The following is a 16,782-nucleotide window of genomic DNA, read 5'->3' on the forward strand; positions in this document are numbered from 1 at the left end:
CATCTGTATACACATGGAAATATCTACACAGCCATCTGTATCAACATGGAAATAACTACACCGCTATCTCTATAAACATGGAATTACCTACACCGCTATCTCTATAAACATGGAAATATCTACACCAGTATCTCTATAAACATGGAAATATCTACACCGCCATCTCTATAAACTTGTAAATATCAACACTGCCATTTCCGTAAACATGGACCTATCTACAAAGCCATCTGTATAAACAGGGACATATCTACACTGCCATCTGTATAAAGATGTAAATTTCTACATTGCGAGCTGTATAAACATGGAAATATCTACACCGCTATCTCTATAAACATGGAAATATCTGCACCGCTATCGGTATAAACATGGAAATATCTACGTTGCTATCTGTATAAACATGGAAATATCCACAATGCCATCTGTATAAACATAGAAATATCTACACAGTCATCTGTATAAACATGGAAATATCTACACCACCATCTCTATAAACATGGAAACACCTACACTGCCAGCTGTATACACATGGAAATACCTACACATCCATCAGTTTAAACATGGAAACACCTACACCGCTATCACTATACACATGGAAATATCTACACCGCAATCTCTATAAACATGGAAATATCTACAAAGCCATCTCTATAAACGTGAAAATATCTACACTGCCATCTCCATAAACATGGAAGTGTCTATACCACCATCTGTATAAACATGGAAATTTCCAGACCGCCATCTGTATAAAGATGTAAATATCGACACGGCGAGCTGTATAAACTTTGAAATATCGACACCACTATAAGTATAAACATGGAAATACCAACACCGCAATCGGTATAAACATGGAAATATCTAGACCGCTATCTGTATAAACATGGAAATATCTACTCCGCTATCTCTATAATCATGGAAATACAAACACCGCTATCTGTATAAACATGGAAATATCTACACCGCTATCTCTATAAACATGGAAGCATATACAACGCCATCTCTATAAACCTGGAAATAGCTACACCACCATCTACATAAACAAGGAAATATCTACACCGACATCTATATAAACATGGAAATATCTACACCGCTATGTCTATAAACATGGAAATACCTACGCCGCTGTCTGTATAAACATGGAAATATCTATACCGCCATCTGTATAAACATGAAAATATCTCCACCGATATCTGTATAGACATGGAAATGTCTACACCGCTATCTGTATAAACTTGGAAATATCTACACCGATATCTCTATAAACATGGAAATATCTACACCACCATCTGTAAAAACATGGAAATATCTAAAAAGTCATCAGTAGAAACATGGAAGTATCTACACAACCATCTGTATAAACTTGCAAATAACTAATCTGCCATCTACACACATGGAAATACCTACACAGCCATCTGTATAAACTTGGATATATCTACACCGCTATCTCTATAAACATGGAAATACCTTCACCGCTATCTTTATAAACATGGAAATATCTACACTGTCAGCTGTATAAACATGCAAATATCTACACCACTATCTGTATAAACATGGAAATATCCATATAGCTATCTGTATAAACATGGAAACATCTCCAACGCTATCTGTATAAACATGGAACTGTCTACACCACTATCTGTGCAAAGATGGAAATTTGTAGACCGCAATCTGTGCAAAGATGGAAATAACTACACCGCTATCTTTGTAAACATGGAAATATCTACACCACTCTCTCCATAAACATGGAAATAACTACACCGCCATCTCTATAAACATGGAATTATCTACACCGCTATCTCTATAAATATAGTAATATCTACACCACCATCTCTATAAACATGGAAATATCTACACTGCCATCTGCATAAACATGGAAATACCTACACCGCCATCTGTATAAACATGGAAATATCAACACCGCTATCTGTGCAAAGATGGAAATTTGTACACCGCAATCTGTGCAAAGATGGAAATATCTATACCGCTATCTGTGTAAACATGGAAATATCTACACCACTATCTCCATAAACATGGAAATATCTACACCACCATCTCTATAAACATGGAATTATCTACACCGCTATCTCTATAAATTCAGTAATAACTACGCAACCATCTATATAAACATGGAAAAATCTACACCGCCATCTACATAAACATGGAAATATCTACACCGCCATCTGTATAAACATGGAAATATCTACAGCGCTATCTCTATAAACCTGGAAATCTCTGCACCGCTGTCTGTATAAACATGGAAATATCTACACCGCTATCTCTACAAACATGGAAATATCTACACCGCCATCTGTGTAAACATGGAAATATCTACACAGTCATCTGTATAAACATGGAAATATCTACACCACCATCTCTATTACATGGAAATATCTACACTGCCATCTGTATAAACATGGATATATCTACACCACCATCTCTATAAACATGGAAATATCTACACTGCCATCTGTATACACATGGAAATATCTACACAGCCATCAGTATAAACATGGAAATATCTACACCGCTATCTCTATACACATGGAAATACCTATACCGCTATCTCTATAAACATGGAAATATCTACAAAGTCACCACAATAAACATGAAAATATCTACTCCGCCATCTCCATAAACATGGAACTATCTACACCTCCATCTGTGTAAACGTGGAAATATCTACACCGCTATCAGTATAAACATGGAAATATATACACTGCCATCTGTATAAAGATGGAAATATCTACACTGCAAGCTGTATAAATATGGAAATATCTACACCGCTATCTGTATAATCATGGAAGTACCAACACCGCTATCTGTATAAACATGGAAATAGCTACACCGCTATGTATATAAACATGGAAATATCTACGCCAGTATCTCCAAAAACATGGAAATAACTAAGACGCCATCTCTATAAACATGGAATTATCTACACCGCTATCTCTATAAATATAGAAAAAACTACACCGCCATCTCTATAAACATGGAAATATCTACACCGCCATCTGCATAAAAATGGATATATCTACAACGCCATCTGTATAAACATGGAAATATCTACCCTGGTGTTTGTAAAAAGATGGAAATATCTACACCGTGATTTGTATAAACATGGAAATATCTACACCGGTATTTGTATAAACATGGAAATATCTACACCACGATCTGTATCAACATGGAAATATCTACACCACTATCTCCAGAAGCATGGACTTGTCTACACCTCTATCTGTATAAACATGGAAATATCTACATGGCTATCTCTATAAACATGGAAATTTCTACACCATCATCTGCATAAAATTGGAAATACCTACACAGTCTTCTGTATAAACATGGAAATACCTACAGCAACATCTGTATAAACATGGAAATATCTACACTGCCTTCTGTATAAACTTGGAAATATCTACACAGCCATCTCTATAAACATGGATATATCCACACCGCTATCTGCATAAACATGGACATATCTGCACCGCTATCTGTATAATCGTGGAAATACCTACATCCCCATGTGTATAAACATGGAAATATCTACACCATCATCTGTATAAACATGGAAATATATCATCGCTGTCTGTATTAACATGGAAATATCTACACTGCTATCTCTATAAACATGGAAATATCTGCTCAGCTATCTGTATAAACATGGAAATAACTACACCGCTATCTCTTTAAACATGGAAATATCTAAACCGCCATCTGTATAAACATGGAAGTATCAACACAGACATCTGTATAAACATGGATATATCTACTCCACCATCTCTATAAACATGAAAATATCTGCACTGCCATCTGTATACACAAGGAAATACCTACACAGCCGTCAGTATAAACATGGAAACTTCTACAACGCTATCTCTATACACATGGAAATACCTACACTTCTGTCTCTATAAACATGGAAATATCTACACCGTCATCTCTATAAACATGAAAATATCTACACTGCCATCTCCATAAACATGGAACTATCTGCAACGCCATCTGTGTAAACATGGAAATATCTACACAGCTATCTGTATAAACATGGAAATATCTACACTGACATCTGTATAAAGATGGAAATATCTACAACACGAGCTGTATAAACATGGAAATTTCTACAACGCTATCTGCATAAACATGGAAATACCAACACTGCTATCTGTATAAACATGGAAATATCTACAACGCTATCTGTATAAACATGGAAATATCTACAACGCTAATTGTGTAAACATGGAAATATCTACACTGCCATCTCTATACACATAGAAATATCTACACAGCCATCAGTATAAACATGGAAACATCTACACCGCTATCTGTATACACATGGAAATAACTATACCGCTGTCTCTATAAACATGGAAATACCTACACCGTCATCTCTGTAAACATGAAAATATCTACACCCCCATCTCCATAAACACGGAAATATCTACACCGAGATCTGTTTAAACTTGGAAATATCTACACCGCTCTCTGCATAAATATGGAAATATCTACACTGCCATCTGAATAAAGATGTAAATATCTACACCACGAGCTGTATAAACATGGAAATATAAACACCGCTATCTGTATAAACAAGGAAATAACAACACCGCTATCTGTGTAAACTTGGAAATATCTACACCGGTATCTATATAAACATGGAAATATATACAACGCTACCTGTGTAAAGATGGAAATTTCTACACCTCAATCTGTGCAAAGATGGAAATATCTACACCGCTATCTGTGTAAACATGGAAATATCTACACCGATATCTGTATAAACATGGAAATATCCTCCCCACCATGTGTATAAACATGGAAATATCTACGTCGTCATCTGTATAAACATGGAAATATCTACACTACTATCTGTATAAACATGGAAATGTCTACAGCGCTATCTCTATAAACATGGAAATATCTGCACCGCTATGTGTATAAACATGGAAATATCTACACCGCTATCTAAACATGGAAATATCTACACCACTATCACTATAAATATGGAAATGTCTACACCGCTATCTCTATAAACATGGAAATGTCTACACCGCTTTTTGTATAAAGATGGAAATATCTACATGGCTATCTGTATAAACATGGAAATATCTACACCGCCATCTGTATAAACTTGGAAACACCTGCACAGTCTTCTGTATAAACATGGAAATATCTACACCACCATCTTTACAAACCTGGAAATATCTACACTGCCATCTGTATAAACATGGAAATATCAACACAGCCATCTGTATAAACATGGAAATATCTACACTGCTATCTGTATAAATATGGAAATATCTACACCGCTATCTGTATAAACATGGAAATATCTACACCGCCATGTGTAGGAACATGGAAATATCTACACCGTCATTTGTATAAATATAGACATATAACACCGCTATCTGTTCAACCATGGAAATATCTACAACACAATCTCTATAAACATGGAAATATCTACACAGACAACAGTATAAACATGGAAACATCTACACCGCTATCTCTATACACATGGAAATACCGACACCGCTATGTCTATAAACATGGAAATATCTGCACTGCAGTCTGTATAAACATGGAAATATCTACACCGCCATCTCTATAAACATGAAAATATCTACACTGCCATCTCCATAAACATGGAACTATCTGCAACGCCATCTGTGTAAACATGGAAATATCTACACAGCTATCTGTATAAACATGGAAATATCTACACTGACATCTGTATAAAGATGGAAATATCTACACCACGAGCTGTATAAACATGGAAATATCTACAACGCTATCTGCATAAACATGGAAATACCAACACTGCTATCTGTATAAACATGGAAATATCTACACCGCTATATGTATAAACATGGAAATATCTACAACGCTAATTGTGTAAACATGGAAATATCTACACTGCCATCTCTATACACATAGAAATATCTACACAGCCATCAGTATAAACATGGAAACATCTACACCGCTATCTCTATACACATGGAAATAACTATACCACTGTCTCTATAAACATGGAAATATCTACACCGTCAACTCTGTAAACATGAAAATATCTACACCCCCATCTCCATAAACACGGAAATATCTACACCTCCATCTGTTTAAACTTGGAAATATCTACACCGCTATCTGCATAAATATGGAAATATCTACACTGCCATCTGAATAAAGATGTAAATATCTACACCGCGAGCTGTATAAACATGGAAATATAAACACCGCTATCTGTATAAACAAGGAAATAACAACACCGCTATCTGTATAAACGTGGAAATATCTACACCACTATCTATATAAACATGGAAATATCTACAACGCTACCTGTGTAAAGATGGAAATTACTACACCTCAATCTGTGCAAAGATGGAAATATCTACACCGCTATCTGTGTAAACATGGAAATATCTACACCGCTATCTGTATAAACATGGAAATATCCTCCCCACCATGTGTATAAACATGGAAATATCTACGTCGTCATCTGTATAAACATGGAAATATCTACACTACTATCTGTATAAACATGGAAATGTCTACAGCGCTATCTCTATAAACATGGAAATATCTGCACCGCTATGTGTATAAACATGGAAATATCTACACCGCTATCTAAACATGGAAATATCTACACCGCTATCACTATAAATATGGAAATGTCTACACCGCTATCTCTATAAACATGGAAATGTCTACACCGCTTTTTGTATAAAGATGGAAATATCTACATGGCTATCTGTATAAACATGGAAATATCTACACCGCTGTCTGTATACATATGGAAATATCTACACCGCCATCTCTATAAACATGGAAATGTCTACACCGCTATCTGTATAAACATGGAAATATCTTCATGTCTATCTTGATATACATGGAAATATCTACACCGCCATCTGTATAAACATGGAAATATCTTCACCACTGTCTATATAAACATGGAAATATCTACACTGCCATCTGTGTATACATGGAAATATCTACCCTGCTATATGTATAAACATGGAAATATCTACACGGGTATCTGTAAACATGGAAATATCTACACTGCTATCTGAATAAATATGGAAATATCTACACCTCCATCTGTATAAACATGGAAATATCTACAGTGTCATCTGTATAAACATAGAAATATCTACACCACCATGTGTATAAACTTGGAAGTATCTACACTGCCATCTCTATACACATGGAAATACCTACACTGCCATCTGTATACACATGGAAATATCTACACAGCCATCTGTATCAACATGGAAATAACTACACCGCTATCTCTATAAACATGGAATTACCTACACCGCTATCTCTATAAACATGGAAATATCTACACCAGTATCTCTATAAACATGGAAATATCTACACCGCCATCTCTATAAACTTGTAAATATCAACACTGCCATTTCCGTAAACATGGACCTATCTACAAAGCCATCTGTATAAACAGGGACATATCTACACTGCCATCTGTATAAAGATGTAAATTTCTACATTGCGAGCTGTATAAACATGGAAATATCTACACCGCTATCTCTATAAACATGGAAATATCTGCACCGCTATCGGTATAAACATGGAAATATCTACGTTGCTACCTGTATAAACATGGAAATATCTACACTGCCATCTGTATAAAAATGGAAATATCTACACCATGAGCTGTATAAACATGGAAATACCTACACCGCTATCTGTATAAACATGGAAATACCAACACAGCTATCTGTATAAACATGGAAATAGCTACACCGCTAACTGTATAAACATGGAAATATCTACACCAATATCTCCATAAACATGGAAGTACCTACACTGCCATCTCTATCAGCATGGAAATATCTACACCGCCATCTGCATAAACATGGAAATATCTACACCGCCATCTGCTTAAACATGGAAATATCTACACCACGATCTGTATCAACATGGAAATATCTACATCGCTATCTCCATAAACATGGAAATATCTTCACCGCTATCTGTATAAACACCAAATATCTACACAACTATCTTTATAAATATGGAAATATCTGCACTGCCATCTGTATAAACATGGAAATATCTACACAGCCATCTCTATAAACATGGAAATATCTACACCGCTATCTGTATAAACATGGAAATATCTACACAGCTCTCTGTATAAACATGGAAATATCTACACCGCTATCTGTATAAACAGGGAAATATCTACACTGCCATGTGTATAAACATGGAAATATCTACACCATCATCCGTATAAACATATAAATATAACACCGCTATCTCTATAAACATGGAAATATCTGCACCGCTATCTGGATAAACATGGAAATATCTACACCGCTGTCTCTGTAAACATGGAAATATCTACACCGCTATCTCTGTAAGCATGGAAATATCTACACCGCCATCTCTATAAACATGGAAATATCTACATATTCATGTGTATAAACATGGAAATATCTACACCACCATCTCTATGAACATGGAAATGTCTACACTGTCATCTGTATACACATGGAAATATCTACACTGCCTTCAGTATTAACATGGAAACATCTACAACGCTATCTCTATACACATGGAAATAGCTACACCACTATCTCTATAAACATGGAAATATCTACATTACCATCTCTATAAACATTCAAATATCTACACCGCCATCTCTATAAACATGAAAGTATCTACACCGCCATCTGCATAAACATGGAAATATCTACACTGCCATCTGCATAAACATGGAAATATCTACACCGCCATCTGTATAAACATGGAAATATCTACACCGCCGTCTATAAAAAGATGGAAATATCTGCATCGCCATTTGTATAAACATGGAAATATGTACACCGCTATCTGTACAAATATGGAAATATCTACACCGCTATCTCTATAAACATGGAAATATCTACACCGATACCTGTGTAAAGATGGAAATTTCTACACCGCAATCTGTGCAAAGTTGGAAATATCTACACCGCTATCTGTGTAAACATGGAAATATCTACACCGCTATCTCTGTAAACATGGAAATATCTACACCGCTATCTCTGTAAACATGGAAATGTCTACACCGCTATCTCTATAAACATGGAAATATCTACACCGCCATCTCTATAAACATGGAAATATCTACATATTCATGTGTATAAAAATGGAAATATCTACACCACCATCTCTATAAACATGGAAATGTCTACACTGTCATCTGTATACACATGGAAATATCTACACAGCCATCAGTATAAACATGGAAACATGTACACCGCTATCTCTATACACATGGAAATAGCTACAGCGCTATCTCTATAAACATGGAAATATCTACACTGCAATCTCTATAAACATGGAAATATCTACACCGCCATCTCTATAAACATGAAAGTATCTACACCGCCATCTCCATAAACATTTTACTATCTACACCACCATCAGTGTAAACTTGGAAATATCTACACCGCAATCTGTATAAACATGGAAATATCTACACTGCCATCTGTATAAAGATGGTAATATCTACACCGTGATCTGTATAAACATGAAAATATCTACACCGCTACCTGTATAAACATGGAAATATCTACTCTGGTATCTGTATAAACATGGAAATATCTACACCACGATCTGTATAAACATGGAAATATCTACATGGCTATCTCTATAAACATGGAAATATCTACACCGCCATCTGTATAAACTTGGAAATACCTGCACAGTCTTCTGTATAAACATGGAAATATCTACACCACCATCTGTATAAACATGGAAATATCTACACTGCCATCTGTATACATGGAAATATCTACACAGCCATCTCTATAGACATGGAAATATCTACACCACTGTCTCTATAAACATGGAAATATCTACACCGCCATCTCCATAAACATGAAAATATCTACACTGCCATCTCCATAAACATGGAAATATCTCCACCGCCAGCTGTATAAACATGGAAATATCTACACTGCCATCTGTATAAAGATGTAAATATCTACACCGTGAGCTGTATAAACATGGAAATATCTACACCGATATCTGTATAAACATGGAAATATCGACACCGCAATCTGTGTAAACATGGAAATAGCTACACCGCTATCTGTATAAACATGGAAATATCTACTCCACTATCTCTATAAACATGAAAATACCTACACCACTATCTCTATAAACATGGAAATGTCTACCCTGCTGTCTCTATAAACATAGCAATATATACACCGCCATCTCTATAAACATGGAAATATCTACACCGCCATCTACATAAACTAGGAAATATCTACTCCGCCATCTGTATAAACATGGAAATATCTACACTGCCAGTAGCTCAAGAGCAGCCTGGGCAATACAGCAAGACCTCATCTCTACAAAAAAATAAGAAAAATTAGCTGGCCATGGTGGCATGCGCCTGTAGTCCCTGCTTCTTGGGAGGCTGTGGGGGAAGATCCACGGAGCCCAGGAGTTTAAGGCTGCAGTGAGCTTGGATTACATCTGCACTCCAGCCTGGATTACAGAACAGGAACCTGTTTCAAAAAAGAAAAAAGAAAAAAAACCTAAAAGGTAAAAACTGGATGTAGTTTGCTTATAACTAAACAGCAAATTAATTGTAACATGCTTACATATCAACGATGTCTTTCTTCTTTGATCATAAACCTGCTCACTAAGAAGCTGCTGAAGTCCATGGTAGTGACAGGTACATGTCTGCATCCTTGTCCTGACCTGCATCTTCTTTGATTGTCCCCATCTGTGTCTCCGACTGGCACTGCCGAATCGTCTTGCTACCTGATCAATGTTGTACTGAACCGGACTGCTAACTGATCAATGTTGTTGAGCTCACTGCACAAAGCTGTTCTTACATGGTAGATTTCTGCCTGGAATAGTCATACTTACACTGTTTATATTCCTTACTCCTGACCCATCCAACGCAGCACAAGTTCTATTTATTGCCATAGAAACATAGGTCATTTGGAAACACCTCCTTCATTTCTATGAAATGTTCAACTATTTCTTACATTTTGGACTCTGTTCTAGCCTCTTGTTAAATATATCCAGAAAAGAGACAAAGCTTTATGGGGGGGCTATATGCACACATATGCTATAGAATAAGCTATCTAAATGTTTAAAATACATTCCATCTGGCACTGCACCTTAATAGGTAGACAGAAATTAAGTATGTGTATATCTATCTGTATAGATATGTATAAATATATATCCCCAAAACAAAAACTCATTCTCTTACTTATACATAGGTAGAATATAGGTGAATATACATATACATTTATAGGTAGAACAAAAAACCCCTCAGCCTCTTTAGGGCCATGTGTTTTCTCTGAGTAATTGTCACAATTAATTACAATACATGTGTATGCCTTTTTAATAAATTCCATCAGACCAGTTTCTGTCTGGTTGGAAAATAATAACTGCCTATTTGCTAAGTGCCCCTGCCCCTATACTATGTTCCAGTGAACTAAAGACCTCTGGCAATCATAGATTTACAACTCAGCAAGATTAAACAATTTATTGTTATTTATGACATCCAAGCTGGATCTTCTGTATCATATTCCACATTAGCATCTATCACTTTACATTTGGGAGATCCTGTCCAAAAAATGATTATGCCTCCTAACCAAACATTCAGCAGGGCTGCAGGAACAGGCCCCCTGAACAAACATCCTGCCAAAGTACTTTAAAGCACCGTGAGCTCCCACAGCTCTGCATTTTCAGATGACTCAGCAGATTAGCGTGGAGTCTCTTAGCCTCTGCTTGGTCTGTTCCTTTCAGTGATCTCTCACATGGCCCAGTCCATTCGGTTTGAAAATCCTCATGAAATGAGCAGATTATGATCTGGCTTCAGTAGAGGGCCATGGGGTGGGCATGGAGGGGAGAGGGTTTGCTCTTAACACAGCCTGAGCCTCAGAAAGGTTTCAGATGGAAAAGCATGGCACTGACTCAGCTCATGCTTAACAGGAAATAATGCACAGACCACACCAAAAAAGCCCTTTATGTTGTGTGAAAGTCTATGCCGGAGCAGCTGCTGCCACCTCATGTACTGTGATAGAGTGTGCATGTGTGTGTTTGTGTGTGCAAGACTGTGAGTATGCACACAAATGTGTGCTGGGAGGGGGAGGAGATCACACCTTCCACAGTCGCCACCTCAGCCTTAGCTAGCAGCATGGAGAAATGCCAAAATTCAAGAGGAAGCTGCACCAAAGCAACTGTGATCACCACATCAGCAGGCGCTTTCTGGTTAGTAAAGCTACTGGGACTGAAAAACACACACGATCTCGTCCTTCTTTTATTTTAATCAGAGCAAACTATTTTTATAATAATTGTGTTATATGAATAAATAATTCATAATGCTGTAACCCATTATCACATTCAATCCTCCCAACAACCCTAGAAGATATGTAGACAAGTATTATTACTTTCCCTATTTTTATAAATGAGGAAATAAACCCCAGGAGGCTAGGCGACTTCCCCACGGTCATAGATGTTGCAAACAGTAGTATCATGATTCAAATCCAAAGCTTCTCCTTTTGTCTTTATCATTTTAATTTTGAAGGTAATGCATATGCATGTATGATCTTTTAAATCCAGAGATGGATATGGAATAGATAGGAAAAGGGACTCTCCTTCCCCATTATACACCCCCTCCACCCAAGCTATATACACTGTTGACTAGAGTATGTCCTTTCAATCCTATTTTCTATGCCTACATTATATACAGAAAAGCAGGATTACGTTACACACAATATTCCAGTCATTGCTGTTTTTCACCAACAAGCTATCATTCACATCTTTTTCATACTACATATACATTTATATCCTTTATTTTAGTGGTGTATATTGTGCAGTTGTGTCATAAATTATGTACCTGTTCTCTGTTGAACATATAGATTTTTTCTGAGTTTTTCCTTAGCAAAATGCTGCAGTGAGTACCCTTGTACACAGATGTTTGTACATTTGTTCTAGAAAAATCTACAGTAAAGATTCTTAGATTAAGAGATTCCCAGGTTATTAGAAAACTACTCTATTAATTTAGATATATACTTCCAAATTGCCTGACCAAAAAGTTATGTCAATTTAACTTCTATGAACAGTATACAAACATGACAATTTTCCATCACCTACACCAACTCTGGGTAATTTCATCTTTCTTGCAAGTTGATGGATTGTTTTAATTTATATTTCTCTGGTTATTAATAAGGTTGGCCACCTGTTCATGTGTTATTATTGATGATATTTGTATTGAATTGTTTGAATTTTCTTGGTTTCAAAAAACGTTTTACATGTCATAGATATTAAATATTTGTTGTAAAACTCTCCTTCCAGTATTGTGTATGTGTTTGGTCAAGTAGAATAAACTCTCGTCCTCTGATTTCAGATTCCTTTCTCTTTCCATTAGAAATCCCTAAATGTAAAACTACATATTGATAGCTAAAAACCAGGATGTTTACTAGAGAAAAAGAATACAAAGGCAATAATTAAATATTATATTTATACAAAATACCTACTAGTACCAACTTAAAAAGAGAAAGTAAAAGTCAAATGCTTCTACGACTTCAGACTAAGAAAAAGAACTTTTGAGGTTGAATGTTCCTGAAATTTTTCTTTTCATACAACTACGGACATGACTTCAAAAGTTGATGTGACTAAAAATGTAAGATATGAAAGATATTTGAAAACTCAGAGAAGGTGGATTTTCATTTTAACAAGTCACATATATATTCTAGATATCCTCTTATTCGTAACTAAGAGAGTCAAATCAGATGAAAGACTCTAAAAATTTCCCTTTGACTGTGTTAAGTAGAAGTAGTAGAGGCATATTGGCCAAATCTTGAGTGTTTGCAAATTGACTCTTAAGGCTATAGGCTGGCACAGGTCATTGAAGCCCTAGCTTTTTATCTTTAATTTTAAAATCCCCAAACAATGTATACTAATTTTTCTTGTCCATTATTTCCAAATAATCTTGTTTAAAGGTTATTACAGTGCTTGCTCATGTTACTGTTGTCTAACAGAAGGGTATCTGGGGCCTTAAAACTGAGAGGGTTAGGATTAATGATTCCAATACCTATGCTTGGACATCTCCAAAAGTGGGTTCCAACTTCTTGTCCTCAAGTCTGTATAGAAACTAGCAAACTTCCAGAGTTCACAAAAGGCTCAAAGAGAACAGATGTTTTATAGAAAATTCTTAGAGCAAGTTTCACGCATAATGTTGCTGATGCGTGTCTGCCTTTTCAATAAACATCACTATGCTTTATCACAAGATTTAATAAAGCAGCTTAGTTAAAAATGCCATCTGGGTCTCTGGACACATTAAACAAAGCTTAAAATAACCACCCCAGCAACTGGGAGGACCCAGCTGTTCTCATAATCTGTCCCACTCCTTTTACTTCCCCAGAAAAAGAGTGAATGAAGACCACAGACTAAAAGCATCCAGAAGGAACTGACACAAACAGGGAGATAGATGGAGCCAAGGGCTCCTGTAAGTTTGCTATTGCTCACATAATAGATTTGCTAATTCCACAACCTGCGGATGGTGATTAAGAACGGGAAGCAGAAAGAGGGAAGAGAGAATCATAGAAGGGCTCATTCAAGTTTTCTAATGTATCACAAACCTGTCCTCCCTAATGTCTGGATCATAGCAGCCCATTCCATTCACCTATTCTCTAGTGAACTCCAATAGAAAATACAAAGCCATCACCACCCAGTTCTTTCTCCCTTCTAGAGATGAGCTATTATTAGACACCCAATCCCAGATTCTCAAATCCATTCCAGGAAAGAAGCCCTAGGTATTGAAGCACAGCTTTCCCTCCCTCCCTTCTTTCTTCCACCCCAAGATTTGTTCCCCAATAGTTCTAGTAAATGCAAAACCAAGTATATTCTCATTCTTTAGAGCAACCAGCTTTTCATGGCCAACTGGAATCAAATACAACCTGCACAAACATCTATCTGGAGGACACTCCCAAGGCTCCTACTGAGCCAGCCTTCTGCATACCACTGCATTTCAGCTTCCTAGTTCACAAGACACTGAGACATTCTTGAATTCTGCAAGGTGCACTGTGTGTTAATATCTTTGCTCCTCATCCTGTGGCCAATAAAGGGCATGACTAGTCAACAAATAAATTTTCTCTTGGCTAAAACTTGCAACAAAACTGTAAGCTGTTTACCAAGGGGCCCACTACAGGTTATATTCAATATATACAGTCAAATCCTAACTATCTGAGATATATTCAGTTGACCATACACCTTTATATTTCAGTAAAAGGTCTTTACATTTCCCAGTGCTATCGACGTTACAAAGTGCTTTCATATGCAATGCTTCATCTGATTTCCAGGATAATTAAATGATCCTGTCATACCTGATTTTTAGATGAGGAAACAAGTGATTTCTGGGTATTTCAAGAGGCTAACGGATCTGCCCTCCAACTTGTATTTGAAAACCAAAAACAAAATTCCAAGGCCCCTCAACCATCTGAATGGACTTTGACTCTTTTGGTCAATATATGGCAGAGCTAGGAAAAGAAGGTGAGTCTTCCAGCTGCTGATACAGGGTTTTTCCTGCCATACTCCATTACCTCCAAGGCTAAAGTCAAAAGAGGGTGTGGTTATCACATGAAAAAATCTGGTTTGGATTTCCCAAATGTGTATGTAGTATTTGGTGATTTACCTTAATTTAACCTACAGTTCTTTTGGGTTGTAACAATCTGACTCCATTTTTGAAAACAAAACAAAATCGATTTTAAATGCTGAATTATAGATCTTTGCTGTCCAGTATGGTAGCTACTAACCACTTATGGTTATTTGCATTTCTATTTTAATTAATTAAAATTCAGTAAAATGCAAAATTCAGTTCTTCAGTTGCTCTAGCCACATTTCAAGTGTTACAGTAGTCACATATGGCTAGTGGCTGGGACAATGCAGATTATAGAACAGTTCCATCATCAAAGAAACTTCTATTGAACAGTGCTATTATATAATGTCATCTCCAGAGAAAGAAGACTTTAGAAAAAGTCAGAAACGACCGGGCGCAGTGGCTCACACGTGTAATCCCAGCACTTTGGGAGGCCAAGGCAGGCAGATCCCTTGAGGTCAGGAGTTCAAGACCAGCCTGGCCGACATGGTGAAACCCAGTTTCTGGTAAAAATACAAAAAATTAGCTAGGTGTGGTGGTGCATGCCTGTAACCCCAGCTACACAGGAGGCTGAGTTGGGAGAATCACTGGAACCCAGGAGGCAGAAGTTGTAGTGAGCCAAGATTGTGCCACTGCACTCTAGCCTGGGTGACAGAGCAAGACTCCATCTCAAAAAAAAAAAAAAAGAAAAAGAAAAAGAGAAAGTCAGAAATATCTTGAGGCAGGCATAGTGCTGTCATCTGTCCAATATTGAAGATGATTTAAGAATAAGAAAGAAGAAGAGAACAAAGAAGAGAAAAAGAAGTGGCCTTAGGTGTACCTACCCAGAAAAGGACAAAGGCATTCTTGTAGTCATTGTGTTGTATTTTAGCTCTTAAACTTTTTAAGAGATTAGAATAATTTGACACATAGAAGATCTAAACCACTGAAGAGGCTCTGAAGCAGATAAAAGTAGAAAGAAAATAAAAAACGAATGAGTTACAAACTAAGCTTAACCACTACTCGTTTAAACGATACTATTTACTCTTCACATGATTGGTTTTTCTTTTGCTTTATAGTATGACATAGTTTATATCTTTAAAGGGGAATTAAAATATTTCTGGGATTTTTTAAAAGTAAGTTCACACAGCCACATAAAATCTACAGAAACA

Source organism: Pan paniscus, chromosome 6 (assembly GCF_029289425.2).
Source record: "Pan paniscus chromosome 6, NHGRI_mPanPan1-v2.0_pri, whole genome shotgun sequence".
In the NCBI taxonomy this organism is placed as follows: domain Eukaryota; kingdom Metazoa; phylum Chordata; class Mammalia; order Primates; family Hominidae; genus Pan; species Pan paniscus.